This window comes from Megalopta genalis, unplaced genomic scaffold (assembly GCF_051020955.1).
Source record: "Megalopta genalis isolate 19385.01 unplaced genomic scaffold, iyMegGena1_principal scaffold0739, whole genome shotgun sequence".
NCBI lineage: Eukaryota > Metazoa > Arthropoda > Insecta > Hymenoptera > Halictidae > Megalopta > Megalopta genalis.
This window is the reverse complement of record NW_027476808.1, coordinates 5,001-17,500: the sequence shown is the minus strand read 5'-3', so window position 1 is coordinate 17,500 and position 12,500 is coordinate 5,001. Positions and strand designations below refer to the sequence as shown.

Below are 12,500 nucleotides of genomic sequence, written 5' to 3'. Positions count from 1 at the left end.
GAGACAGTCGATCCGCGTTATGATAAATATTTCGAGGTTCCCGATTCCACAAATTTATAAAAAGTTTACGGCTGTGTAGCGGGGATCAGAACGAGTAATTTCATGTATAAAGTTTAATTAAACTCCCAATAGTTTTCCGGGAAACATCGATTCTTCCGATCTAGAAAGAGACAGAGACAGTCGATCCGCGTTATGATAAATATTTCGAGGTTCCCGATTCCACAAAATTATAAAAAGTATACGGCTGTGTAGCGGGGATCAGAACGAGTAATTTCATGTATAAAGTTTAATTAAACTCCCAATAGTTTGCCGGGAAACATCGATTCTTCCGATCTAGAAAGAGACAGAGACAGTCGATCCGCGTTATGATAAATATTTCAAGGTTCCCGATTCCACAAAATTATAAAAAGTATACGGCTGTGTAGCGGGGATCAGAACGAGTAATTTCATGTATAAAGTTTAATTAAACTCCCAATAGTTTGCCGGGAAACATCGATTCTTCCGATCTAGAAAGAGACAGAGACAGTCGATCCGCGTTATGATAAATATTTCAAGGTTCCCGATTCCACAAAATTATAAAAAGTATACGGCTGTGTAGCGGGGATCAGAACGAGTAATTTCATGTATAAAGTTTAATTAAACTCCCAATAGTTTTCCGGGAAACATCGATTCTTCCGATCTAGAAAGAGACAGAGACAGTCGATCCGCGTTATGATAAATATTTCGAGGTTCCCGATTCCACAAATTTATAAAAAGTTTACGGCTGTGTAGCGGGGATCAGAACGAGTAATTTCATGTATAAAGTTTAATTAAACTCCCAATAGTTTGCCGGGAAACATCGATTCTTCCGATCTAGAAAGAGACAGAGACAGTCGATCCGCGTTATGATAAATATTTCAAGGTTCCCGATTCCACAAAATTATAAAAAGTATACGGCTGTGTAGCGGGGATCAAAACGAGTAATTTCATGTATAAAGTTTAATTAATCTCCCAATAGTTTGCCGGGAAACATCGATTCTTCCGATCTAGAAAGAGACAGAGACAGTCGATCCGCGTTATGATAAATATTTCGAGGTTCCCGATTCCACAAATTTATAAAAAGTTTACGGCTGTGTAGCGGGGATCAGAACGAGTAATTTCATGTATAAAGTTTAATTAAACTCCCAATAGTTTGCCGGGAAACATCGATTCTTCCGATCTAGAAAGAGACAGAGACAGTCGATCCGCGTTATGATAAATATTTCAAGGTTCCCGATTCCACAAAATTATAAAAAGTATACGGCTGTGTAGCGGGGATCAAAACGAGTAATTTCATGTATAAAGTTTAATTAAACTTCCAATAGTTTGTCGGGAAACATCGATAGTTCGATCGCGCGAGAGAGACAGAGAAACGAACAGACTTCTTTTCGATTTACGGCTAAAATAAATTTTTCTAATTTTTTTCAATAACATATTCTTGCTTAGATAACTTTTTTACATAGGGATTAAGCATTTAGAACGATACATTGTTTAAAATAAGGGCACTTTACTCTTGACATTTTACGGTTTTTTCAATTTTCTGAAAAATCCTATCATTAGATTTTTTTAAAAATACGATATTCTTGCTTAACTAACGTTTCTACATAGGGATTAAGCATTTAGAACGAAATCTAATGTCAGAAAATGGCACTTTACTCTTGACATTTTTCGGTTTTTTCAATTTTCTGGGAAATCCTATCATTAGATTTTTTTAAAAATACGATATTCTTGCTTAACTAACGTTTTTACATAGGGATTAAGCATTTAGAACGAAATCTAATGTAGGAAAATGGTACTTTACCCTTGATCGGTACGTTGGGACTTTGAAAATATTCGGGCGTTCCAATCGCTCGTCTGTTGCATCATAGCGCGTCTCGGCGCAATCGACCGATTCGCTCGATCCATTATTTTCGATTTACGGCTAAAATAAATTTTTCTAATTTTTTTCAATAACATATTCCTGCTTAAATAACTTTTTTACATAGGGATTAAGCATTTAGAACGATACATTGTTTAAAATAAGGGCACTTTACTCTTGACATTTTACGGTTTTTTCAATTTTCTGAAAAATCCTATCATTAGATTTTTTTAAAAATACGATATTCTTGCTTAACTAACGTTTCTACATAGGGATTAAGCATTTAGAACGAAATCTAATGTCAGAAAATGGCACTTTACTCTTGACATTTTTCGGTTTTTTCAATTTTCTGGAAAATCCTATCATTAGATTTTTTTAAAAATACGATATTCTTGCTTAACTAACGTTTTTACATAGGGATTAAGCATTTAGAACGAAATCTAATGTAGGAAAATGGTACTTTACTCTTGATCGGTACGTTGGGACTTTGAAAATATTCGGGCGTTCCAATCGCTCGTCTGTTGCATCATAGCGCGTCTCGGCGCAATCGACCGATTCGCTCGATCCATTATTTTCGATTTACGGCTAAAATAAATTTTTCTAATTTTTTTCAATAACATAATCCTGCTTAAATAACTTTTTTACATAGGGATTAAGCATTTAGAACGATACATTGTTTAAAATAAGGGCACTTTACTCTTGACATTTTACGGTTTTTTCAATTTTCTGAAAAATCCTATCATTAGATTTTTTTAAAAATACGATATTCTTGCTTAACTAACGTTTTTACATAGGGATTAAGCATTTAGAACGAAATCTAATGTAGGAAAATGGTACTTTACTCTTGATCGGTACGTTGGGACTTTGAAAATATTCGGGCGTACGCGGCGCGCTCGGCGCTTCGAACAGCTCCGGTGTCCCCATTATTTTCGATTTACGGCTAAAATAAATTTTTCTAATTTTTTTCAATGACATATTCCTGCTAAAATAACTTTTTTACATAGGGATTAAGCATTTAGAACGATACATTGTTTAAAATAAGGGCACTTTACTCTTGACATTTTACGGTTTTTTCAATTTTCTGAAAAATCCTATCATTAGATTTTTTTAAAAATACGATATTCTTGCTTAACTAACGTTTCTACATAGGGATTAAGCATTTAGAACGAAATCTAATGTCAGAAAATGGCACTTTACTCTTGACATTTTTCGGTTTTTTCAATTTTCTGGAAAATCCTATCATTAGATTTTTTTAAAAATACGATATTCTTGCTTAACTAACGTTTTTACATAGGGATTAAGCATTTAGAACGAAATCTAATGTAGGAAAATGGTACTTTACTCTTGATCGGTACGTTGGGACTTTGAAAATATTCGGGCGTTCCAATCGCTCGTCTGTTGCATCATAGCGCGTCTCGGCGCAATCGACCGATTCGCTCGATCCATTATTTTCGATTTACGGCTAAAATAAATTTTTCTAATTTTTTTCAATAACATATTCCTGCTTAAATAACTTTTTTACATAGGGATTAAGCATTTAGAACGATACATTGTTTAAAGTAAGGGCACTTTACTCTTGACATTTTACGGTTTTTTCAATTTTCTGAAAAATCCTATCATTAGATTTTTTTAAAAATACGATATTCTTGCTTAACTAACGTTTCTACATAGGGATTAAGCATTTAGAACGAAATCTAATGTCAGAAAATGGCACTTTACTCTTGACATTTTTCGGTTTTTTCAATTTTCTGGGAAATCCTATCATTAGATTTTTTTAAAAATACGATATTCTTGCTTAACTAACGTTTTTACATAGGGATTAAGCATTTAGAACGAAATCTAATGTAGGAAAATGGTACTTTACTCTTGATCGGTACGTTGGGACTTTGAAAATATTCGGGCGTTCCAATCGCTCGTCTGTTGCATCATAGCGCGTCTCGGCGCAATCGACCGATTCGCTCGATCCATTATTTTCGATTTACGGCTAAAATAAATTTTTCTAATTTTTTTCAATAACATATTCCTGCTAAAATAACTTTTTTACATAGGGATTAAGCATTTAGAACGATACATTGTTTAAAATAAGGGCACTTTACTCTTGACATTTTACGGTTTTTTCAATTTTCTGAAAAATCCTATCATTAGATTTTTTTAAAAATACGATATTCTTGCTTAACTAACGTTTCTACATAGGGATTAAGCATTTAGAACGAAATCTAATGTCAGAAAATGGCACTTTACTCTTGACATTTTTCGGTTTTTTCAATTTTCTGGGAAATCCTATCATTAGATTTTTTTAAAAATACGATATTCTTGCTTAACTAACGTTTTTACATAGGGATTAAGCATTTAGAACGAAATCTAATGTAGGAAAATGGTACTTTACTCTTGATCGGTACGTTGGGACTTTGAAAATATTCGGGCGTTCCAATCGCTCGTCTGTTGCATCATAGCGCGTCTCGGCGCAATCGACCGATTCGCTCGATCCATTATTTTCGATTTACGGCTAAAATAAATTTTTCTAATTTTTTTCAATAACATATTCCTGCTAAAATAACTTTTTTACATAGGGATTAAGCATTTAGAACGATACATTGTTTAAAATAAGGGCACTTTACTCTTGACATTTTACGGTTTTTTCAATTTTCTGAAAAATCCTATCATTAGATTTTTTTAAAAATACGATATTCTTGCTTAACTAACGTTTCTACATAGGGATTAAGCATTTAGAACGAAATCTAATGTCAGAAAATGGCACTTTACTCTTGACATTTTTCGGTTTTTTCAATTTTCTGGGAAATCCTATCATTAGATTTTTTTAAAAATACGATATTCTTGCTTAACTAACGTTTTTACATAGGGATTAAGCATTTAGAACGAAATCTAATGTAGGAAAATGGTACTTTACCCTTGATCGGTACGTTGGGACTTTGAAAATATTCGGGCGTTCCAATCGCTCGTCTGTTGCATCATAGCGCGTCTCGGCGCAATCGACCGATTCGCTCGATCCATTATTTTCGATTTACGGCTAAAATAAATTTTTCTAATTTTTTTCAATAACATATTCCTGCTTAAATAACTTTTTTACATAGGGATTAAGCATTTAGAACGATACATTGTTTAAAATAAGGGCACTTTACTCTTGACATTTTACGGTTTTTTCAATTTTCTGAAAAATCCTATCATTAGATTTTTTTAAAAATACGATATTCTTGCTTAACTAACGTTTCTACATAGGGATTAAGCATTTAGAACGAAATCTAATGTCAGAAAATGGCACTTTACTCTTGACATTTTTCGGTTTTTTCAATTTTCTGGAAAATCCTATCATTAGATTTTTTTAAAAATACGATATTCTTGCTTAACTAACGTTTTTACATAGGGATTAAGCATTTAGAACGAAATCTAATGTAGGAAAATGGTACTTTACTCTTGATCGGTACGTTGGGACTTTGAAAATATTCGGGCGTACGCGGCGCGCTCGGCGCTTCGAACAGCTCCGGTGTCCCCATTATTTTCGATTTACGGCTAAAATAAATTTTTCTAATTTTTTTCAATAACATATTCCTGCTAAAATAACTTTTTTACATAGGGATTAAGCATTTAGAACGATACATTGTTTAAAATAAGGGCACTTTACTCTTGACATTTTACGGTTTTTTCAATTTTCTGAAAAATCCTATCATTAGATTTTTTTAAAAATACGATATTCTTGCTTAACTAACGTTTCTACATAGGGATTAAGCATTTAGAACGAAATCTAATGTCAGAAAATGGCACTTTACTCTTGACATTTTTCGGTTTTTTCAATTTTCTGGGAAATCCTATCATTAGATTTTTTTAAAAATACGATATTCTTGCTTAACTAACGTTTTTACATAGGGATTAAGCATTTAGAACGAAATCTAATGTAGGAAAATGGTACTTTACTCTTGATCGGTACGTTGGGACTTTGAAAATATTCGGGCGTTCCAATCGCTCGTCTGTTGCATCATAGCGCGTCTCGGCGCAATCGACCGATTCGCTCGATCCATTATTTTCGATTTACGGCTAAAATAAATTTTTCTAATTTTTTTCAATAACATATTCCTGCTTAAATAACTTTTTTACATAGGGATTAAGCATTTAGAACGATACATTGTTTAAAGTAAGGGCACTTTACTCTTGACATTTTACGGTTTTTTCAATTTTCTGAAAAATCCTATCATTAGATTTTTTTAAAAATACGATATTCTTGCTTAACTAACGTTTCTACATAGGGATTAAGCATTTAGAACGAAATCTAATGTCAGAAAATGGCACTTTACTCTTGACATTTTTCGGTTTTTTCAATTTTCTGGGAAATCCTATCATTAGATTTTTTTAAAAATACGATATTCTTGCTTAACTAACGTTTTTACATAGGGATTAAGCATTTAGAACGAAATCTAATGTAGGAAAATGGTACTTTACTCTTGATCGGTACGTTGGGACTTTGAAAATATTCGGGCGTTCCAATCGCTCGTCTGTTGCATCATAGCGCGTCTCGGCGCAATCGACCGATTCGCTCGATCCATTATTTTCGATTTACGGCTAAAATAAATTTTTCTAATTTTTTTCAATAACATATTCCTGCTTAAATAACTTTTTTACATAGGGATTAAGCATTTAGAACGATACATTGTTTAAAATAAGGGCACTTTACTCTTGACATTTTACGGTTTTTTCAATTTTCTGAAAAATCCTATCATTAGATTTTTTTAAAAATACGATATTCTTGCTTAACTAACGTTTCTACATAGGGATTAAGCATTTAGAACGAAATCTAATGTCAGAAAATGGCACTTTACTCTTGACATTTTTCGGTTTTTTCAATTTTCTGGAAAATCCTATCATTAGATTTTTTTAAAAATACGATATTCTTGCTTAACTAACGTTTTTACATAGGGATTAAGCATTTAGAACGAAATCTAATGTAGGAAAATGGTACTTTACTCTTGATCGGTACGTTGGGACTTTGAAAATATTCGGGCGTTCCAATCGCTCGTCTGTTGCATCATAGCGCGTCTCGGCGCAATCGACCGATTCGCTCGATCCATTATTTTCGATTTACGGCTAAAATAAATTTTTCTAATTTTTTTCAATAACATATTCCTGCTTAAATAACTTTTTTACATAGGGATTAAGCATTTAGAACGATACATTGTTTAAAGTAAGGGCACTTTACTCTTGACATTTTACGGTTTTTTCAATTTTCTGAAAAATCCTATCATTAGATTTTTTTAAAAATACGATATTCTTGCTTAACTAACGTTTCTACATAGGGATTAAGCATTTAGAACGAAATCTAATGTCAGAAAATGGCACTTTACTCTTGACATTTTTCGGTTTTTTCAATTTTCTGGAAAATCCTATCATTAGATTTTTTTAAAAATACGATATTCTTGCTTAACTAACGTTTTTACATAGGGATTAAGCATTTAGAACGAAATCTAATGTAGGAAAATGGTACTTTACTCTTGATCGGTACGTTGGGACTTTGAAAATATTCGGGCGTACGCGGCGCGCTCGGCGCTTCGAACAGCTCCGGTGTCCCCATTATTTTCGATTTACGGCTAAAATAAATTTTTCTAATTTTTTTCAATGACATATTCCTGCTAAAATAACTTTTTTACATAGGGATTAAGCATTTAGAACGATACATTGTTTAAAATAAGGGCACTTTACTCTTGACATTTTACGGTTTTTTCAATTTTCTGAAAAATCCTATCATTAGATTTTTTTAAAAATACGATATTCTTGCTTAACTAACGTTTCTACATAGGGATTAAGCATTTAGAACGAAATCTAATGTCAGAAAATGGCACTTTACTCTTGACATTTTTCGGTTTTTTCAATTTTCTGGAAAATCCTATCATTAGATTTTTTTAAAAATACGATATTCTTGCTTAACTAACGTTTTTACATAGGGATTAAGCATTTAGAACGAAATCTAATGTAGGAAAATGGTACTTTACTCTTGATCGGTACGTTGGGACTTAGAAAATATTCGGCCGTACGCGGCGCGTCTCGGCGCTTCGAACAGCTCCGGTGTCCCCATTATTTTCGATTTACGGCTAAAATAAATTTTTCTAATTTTTTTCAATTACATATTCTTGCTTAGATAACTTTTTTACATAGGGATTAAGCATTTAGAACGACATATTGTTTAAAATAATGGTACTTTACTCTTGTGATTTTTCGGTTTTTTTTGATTATTTTGAAAAATAAATTTTTGTAATTTTTTTAAATACGATATTCGTGATCAGTGAACGATTTCACATATGGATTAAGCATTTAGAATCGTGCGGAAGCGTTATTAAAAAAGTTTACTCGATGCGATGGGACTTTGAAAAGTTTGTGAAAATTTTCATATTGGGAAAAAATGTGTAATTTTTTGTCTAGTTTACGGTAATGTAATTTATTTTAATGTTTACTATAAATTTTTTTTTCGTTCGTTCACGCGCTATGTTACAACAGCACGGCCGGGCGGTCTGTTGCCGCGGCGGTTTACACTCATAAGCGCGCGTGCTATTCGGCCGGCGGCGCCGGCGTCCTTGCCGGCCGTTCGGTATCTATAAGAGATACACGGTCCGTGCGAGGCGGACGGAGCAGAGCGGGTTTTGGGCCAATTCTACGATCTCGGTCGAGAAGCTGTCTCAGAGCTCCTTCGGGGCTTCGGTCCTGACTGTTTCGTGCCGTTTACGTTACGGACTTTTCTCCACACAGCGTGGCCACGGGTCGGTGTCTTTGACCGAATGGCCCATATGTGGCAAGCCCTACGGGGTTGGTTACCCGTATGCACTTTGTATGTATACTCGTACTCACTGAGCAATCGACTCTTCTGTCCGAGCGATGGAAAAATTTTTTAAAATGCATCTGTAAGATTTGGAAGCAAATCGTACCAATTGAAAACTGTGGCTAAAATGAATAGCCCAGTGGAGAGAGAAAACTATCAAAAAACTGATTTTTTAAATCAAGAGGTGTCAGAAATCGAAATGCCTAGCGCGAGCGGAAGAACACGCTTTCTCGCCAGTCCAGCATGTGTCCTGTCCGTTCTTCCTCGGCTTGCCGATTTTGCCCAGATCAGAGGTTTCGTGCTTCCGGCGGTCAGAAGATCAGCGTGAGCGTACGCGCTTCCACGACTATGGCATCACCCATGTACTTTTTCCTTTGAATATATTTGAGTACATAAAAAATATTAAAACATATAGAGAGAACTGTGTCTTGGATCTTAAAAATTTGTCAATAGCGATGATATATTATTACTTAATTTGAAGTATTTGTACGTTTTAGCTGGGACGTACATTTATCTTACAAGATGTTAATAGCGAGACTCTTGAAGATAAAATTATCTTGTGATTTTATGAAGGCAAAGATAGAAACGTACGAAGCTGGCGTACGTAGAAAAATGTGATTTTATGATAGAACAAAAATATAATACGTACGTTTTTGGGCGTACGGTAAAATATCTGTATGGTAGAAAAATGAAAGAAATTGAGCGTTAAAGAAGATATGTTACAAGCGCGGAATGTGGCAAAACTTGTACATATTTGAAAGAGAAAAGTGGTGTGTCGACCTGACATATATATATGAAACAGGCGACGATGGAAAAGGATTTAAATTTTGTCCATTTTATATATACATATTGTATAGTTCCCTGGTTGATCCTGCCAGTAGTCATATGCTTGTCTCAAAGATTAAGCCATGCATGTCTCAGTACATGCCGTATTAAGGTGAAACCGCGAATGGCTCATTAAATCAGTTATGGTTTCTTAGATCGTACTAAAATTTACTTGGATAACTGTGGTAATTCTAGAGCTAATACATGCAAAACAGAGTTCCGACCAGAGATGGTAGGAACGCTTTTATTAGATCAAAACCAATCGGTGGCGGGTGTTTACACTCGTCCATCGTTTGCTTTGGTGACTCTGAATAACTTTGTGCTGATCGCATGGTCTTATAGCACCGGCGACGCATCTTTCAAATGTCTGCCTTATCAACTGTCGATGGTAGGTTCTGCGCCTACCATGGTTGTAACGGGTAACGGGGAATCAGGGTTCGATTCCGGAGAGGGAGCCTGAGAAACGGCTACCACATCCAAGGAAGGCAGCAGGCGCGCAAATTACCCACTCCCGGCACGGGGAGGTAGTGACGAAAAATAACGATACGGGACTCATCCGAGGCCCCGTAATCGGAATGAGTACACTTTAAATCCTTTAACGAGGATCCATTGGAGGGCAAGTCTGGTGCCAGCAGCCGCGGTAATTCCAGCTCCAATAGCGTATATTAAAGTTGTTGCGGTTAAAAAGCTCGTAGTTGAATCTGTGTGTCACAGTGTCGGTTCATCGCTCGCGGTGTTTAACTGGCATTATGTGGTACGTCCTACCGGTGGGCTTTGCTCTTCACGGGGCGGTCCAACTAATATCCCATCGCGGTGCTCTTCACTGAGTGTCGAGGTGGGCCGGTACGTTTACTTTGAACAAATTAGAGTGCTCAAAGCAGGCTACCTTCGCCTGAATACTGTGTGCATGGAATAATGGAATAGGACCTCGGTTCTATTTTGTTGGTTTTCGGAACCCCGAGGTAATGATTAATAGGGACAGATGGGGGCATTCGTATTGCGACGTTAGAGGTGAAATTCTTGGATCGTCGCAAGACGGACAGAAGCGAAAGCATTTGCCAAAAATGTTTTCATTAATCAAGAACGAAAGTTAGAGGTTCGAAGGCGATCAGATACCGCCCTAGTTCTAACCATAAACGATGCCAGCTAGCGATCCGCCGAAGTTCCTACGATGACTCGGCGGGCAGCTTCCGGGAAACCAAAGCTTTTGGGTTCCGGGGGAAGTATGGTTGCAAAGCTGAAACTTAAAGGAATTGACGGAAGGGCACCACCAGGAGTGGAGCCTGCGGCTTAATTTGACTCAACACGGGAAACCTCACCAGGCCCGGACACCGGAAGGATTGACAGATTGATAGCTCTTTCTTGATTCGGTGGGTGGTGGTGCATGGCCGTTCTTAGTTGGTGGAGCGATTTGTCTGGTTAATTCCGATAACGAACGAGACTCTAGCCTGCTAAATAGACGTAATTATGGTATCTCGAAGGCTCTCGGCTTCTGCCGGTGGGGTTTTTACTACCAACGTACAAACAAATCTTCTTAGAGGGACAGGCGGCTTCTAGCCGCACGAGATTGAGCAATAACAGGTCTGTGATGCCCTTAGATGTTCTGGGCCGCACGCGCGCTACACTGAAGGAATCAGCGTGTGTTCCCTGGCCGAAAGGCCCGGGTAACCCGCTGAACCTCCTTCGTGCTAGGGATTGGGGCTTGCAATTATTCCCCATGAACGAGGAATTCCCAGTAAGCGCGAGTCATAAGCTCGCGTTGATTACGTCCCTGCCCTTTGTACACACCGCCCGTCGCTACTACCGATTGAATGATTTAGTGAGGTCTTCGGACTGGTGCGCGGCAATGTTTCGGCATTGCCGATGATGCCGGGAAGATGACCAAACTTGATTATTTAGAGGAAGTAAAAGTCGTAACAAGGTTTCCGTAGGTGAACCTGCGGAAGGATCATTACAATGTTCCAATATATCTCAAAGAGAGAGGAGAGGAGGAGAGAAAATGAATTCGATTAGTTTGTGGATAAGAATTCATATAAAAAAAAAAGATATTGTTGAGCCCGCCAGATCATTCGTGCGTGATTTACACGGCCAGACGTGTGTACTACACGTATTAGGCCTTTGATCTGCGTTGCGTAGGCCACAACAAATCTTTCAAAGAGAGAGAGATATATGTGTTGTTGGGGTTTGTGATTATGAAGGTGCCCCAACGCACAAAAATATATAAAAATGTACAAAGTTGGGATGTGGTGTGGTGGAGAAGAGTTGGGCCCGACCAGATCATTCGTGCGTGATTTACACGGCAGACGTGTGTACTACACGTATTAGGCCTTTGATCTGCGTTGCGTAGGCCATCTTCCTTCCAAGACACACACGTGTTGGGGTTTGTGTGATTTTATGATAGTGCCCCAACACGGAAAAATAAGCGTACGAGAAGAGTTGGGCCCGACCAGATCATTCGTGCGTGATTTATACACGGCCAGACGCGTATTATATTACACGTATTAGGCCTTTGATCTGCGTTGCGTAGGCCATCTTCTCGATAGAGAGAAAGCCAATGTATTCTTTTTTCTTTCTTTACACACACACACACAGTTGTAGTAGGACAGGGAGGGATGCGAGCGTGCTAATCACGCTTCCTCAAGTCTTCGCTGTGGTGTGTAAAAAAAAAAGAAAAAAAGGAATCGTTGGGAAAGTCCAAAGGACGAAAATATCGGGCAGTCTGAAGATAACTTAATGCTCGTTTACATTGGTATCAAGAGAGACCGGCTTGTGTAGCTCGTTTCAATGCTGTGTCGTTGTCATTGACACCCTACTCTGTTGCGCGCTAGTGGCAGCATGAGCGTGGGACGTATATATATATATGACACCCAGCTAGAGCCGGCCGTGAGTCCGTCCGGTGTAAATAACGACGAAAGGAGAGAGAAACTTTTCGAATCCAGTATCGGGTTGATAATTGTCCAGTTTGAATATCCATATCCCCGT

At 37.1% G+C, this 12,500-nt stretch overlaps 1 non-coding gene across 1 annotated transcript; it reads left to right on the top strand.

The window, feature by feature from the left end:
* Positions 1-9,551: 9,551 nt before the first annotated feature.
* LOC143263566 (small subunit ribosomal RNA) lies at positions 9,552-11,472 on the top strand. Its single transcript, XR_013036975.1, has one exon. It is a non-coding gene; the product is annotated as a small subunit ribosomal RNA (ribosomal RNA).
* Positions 11,473-12,500: the final 1,028 nt, after the last annotated feature.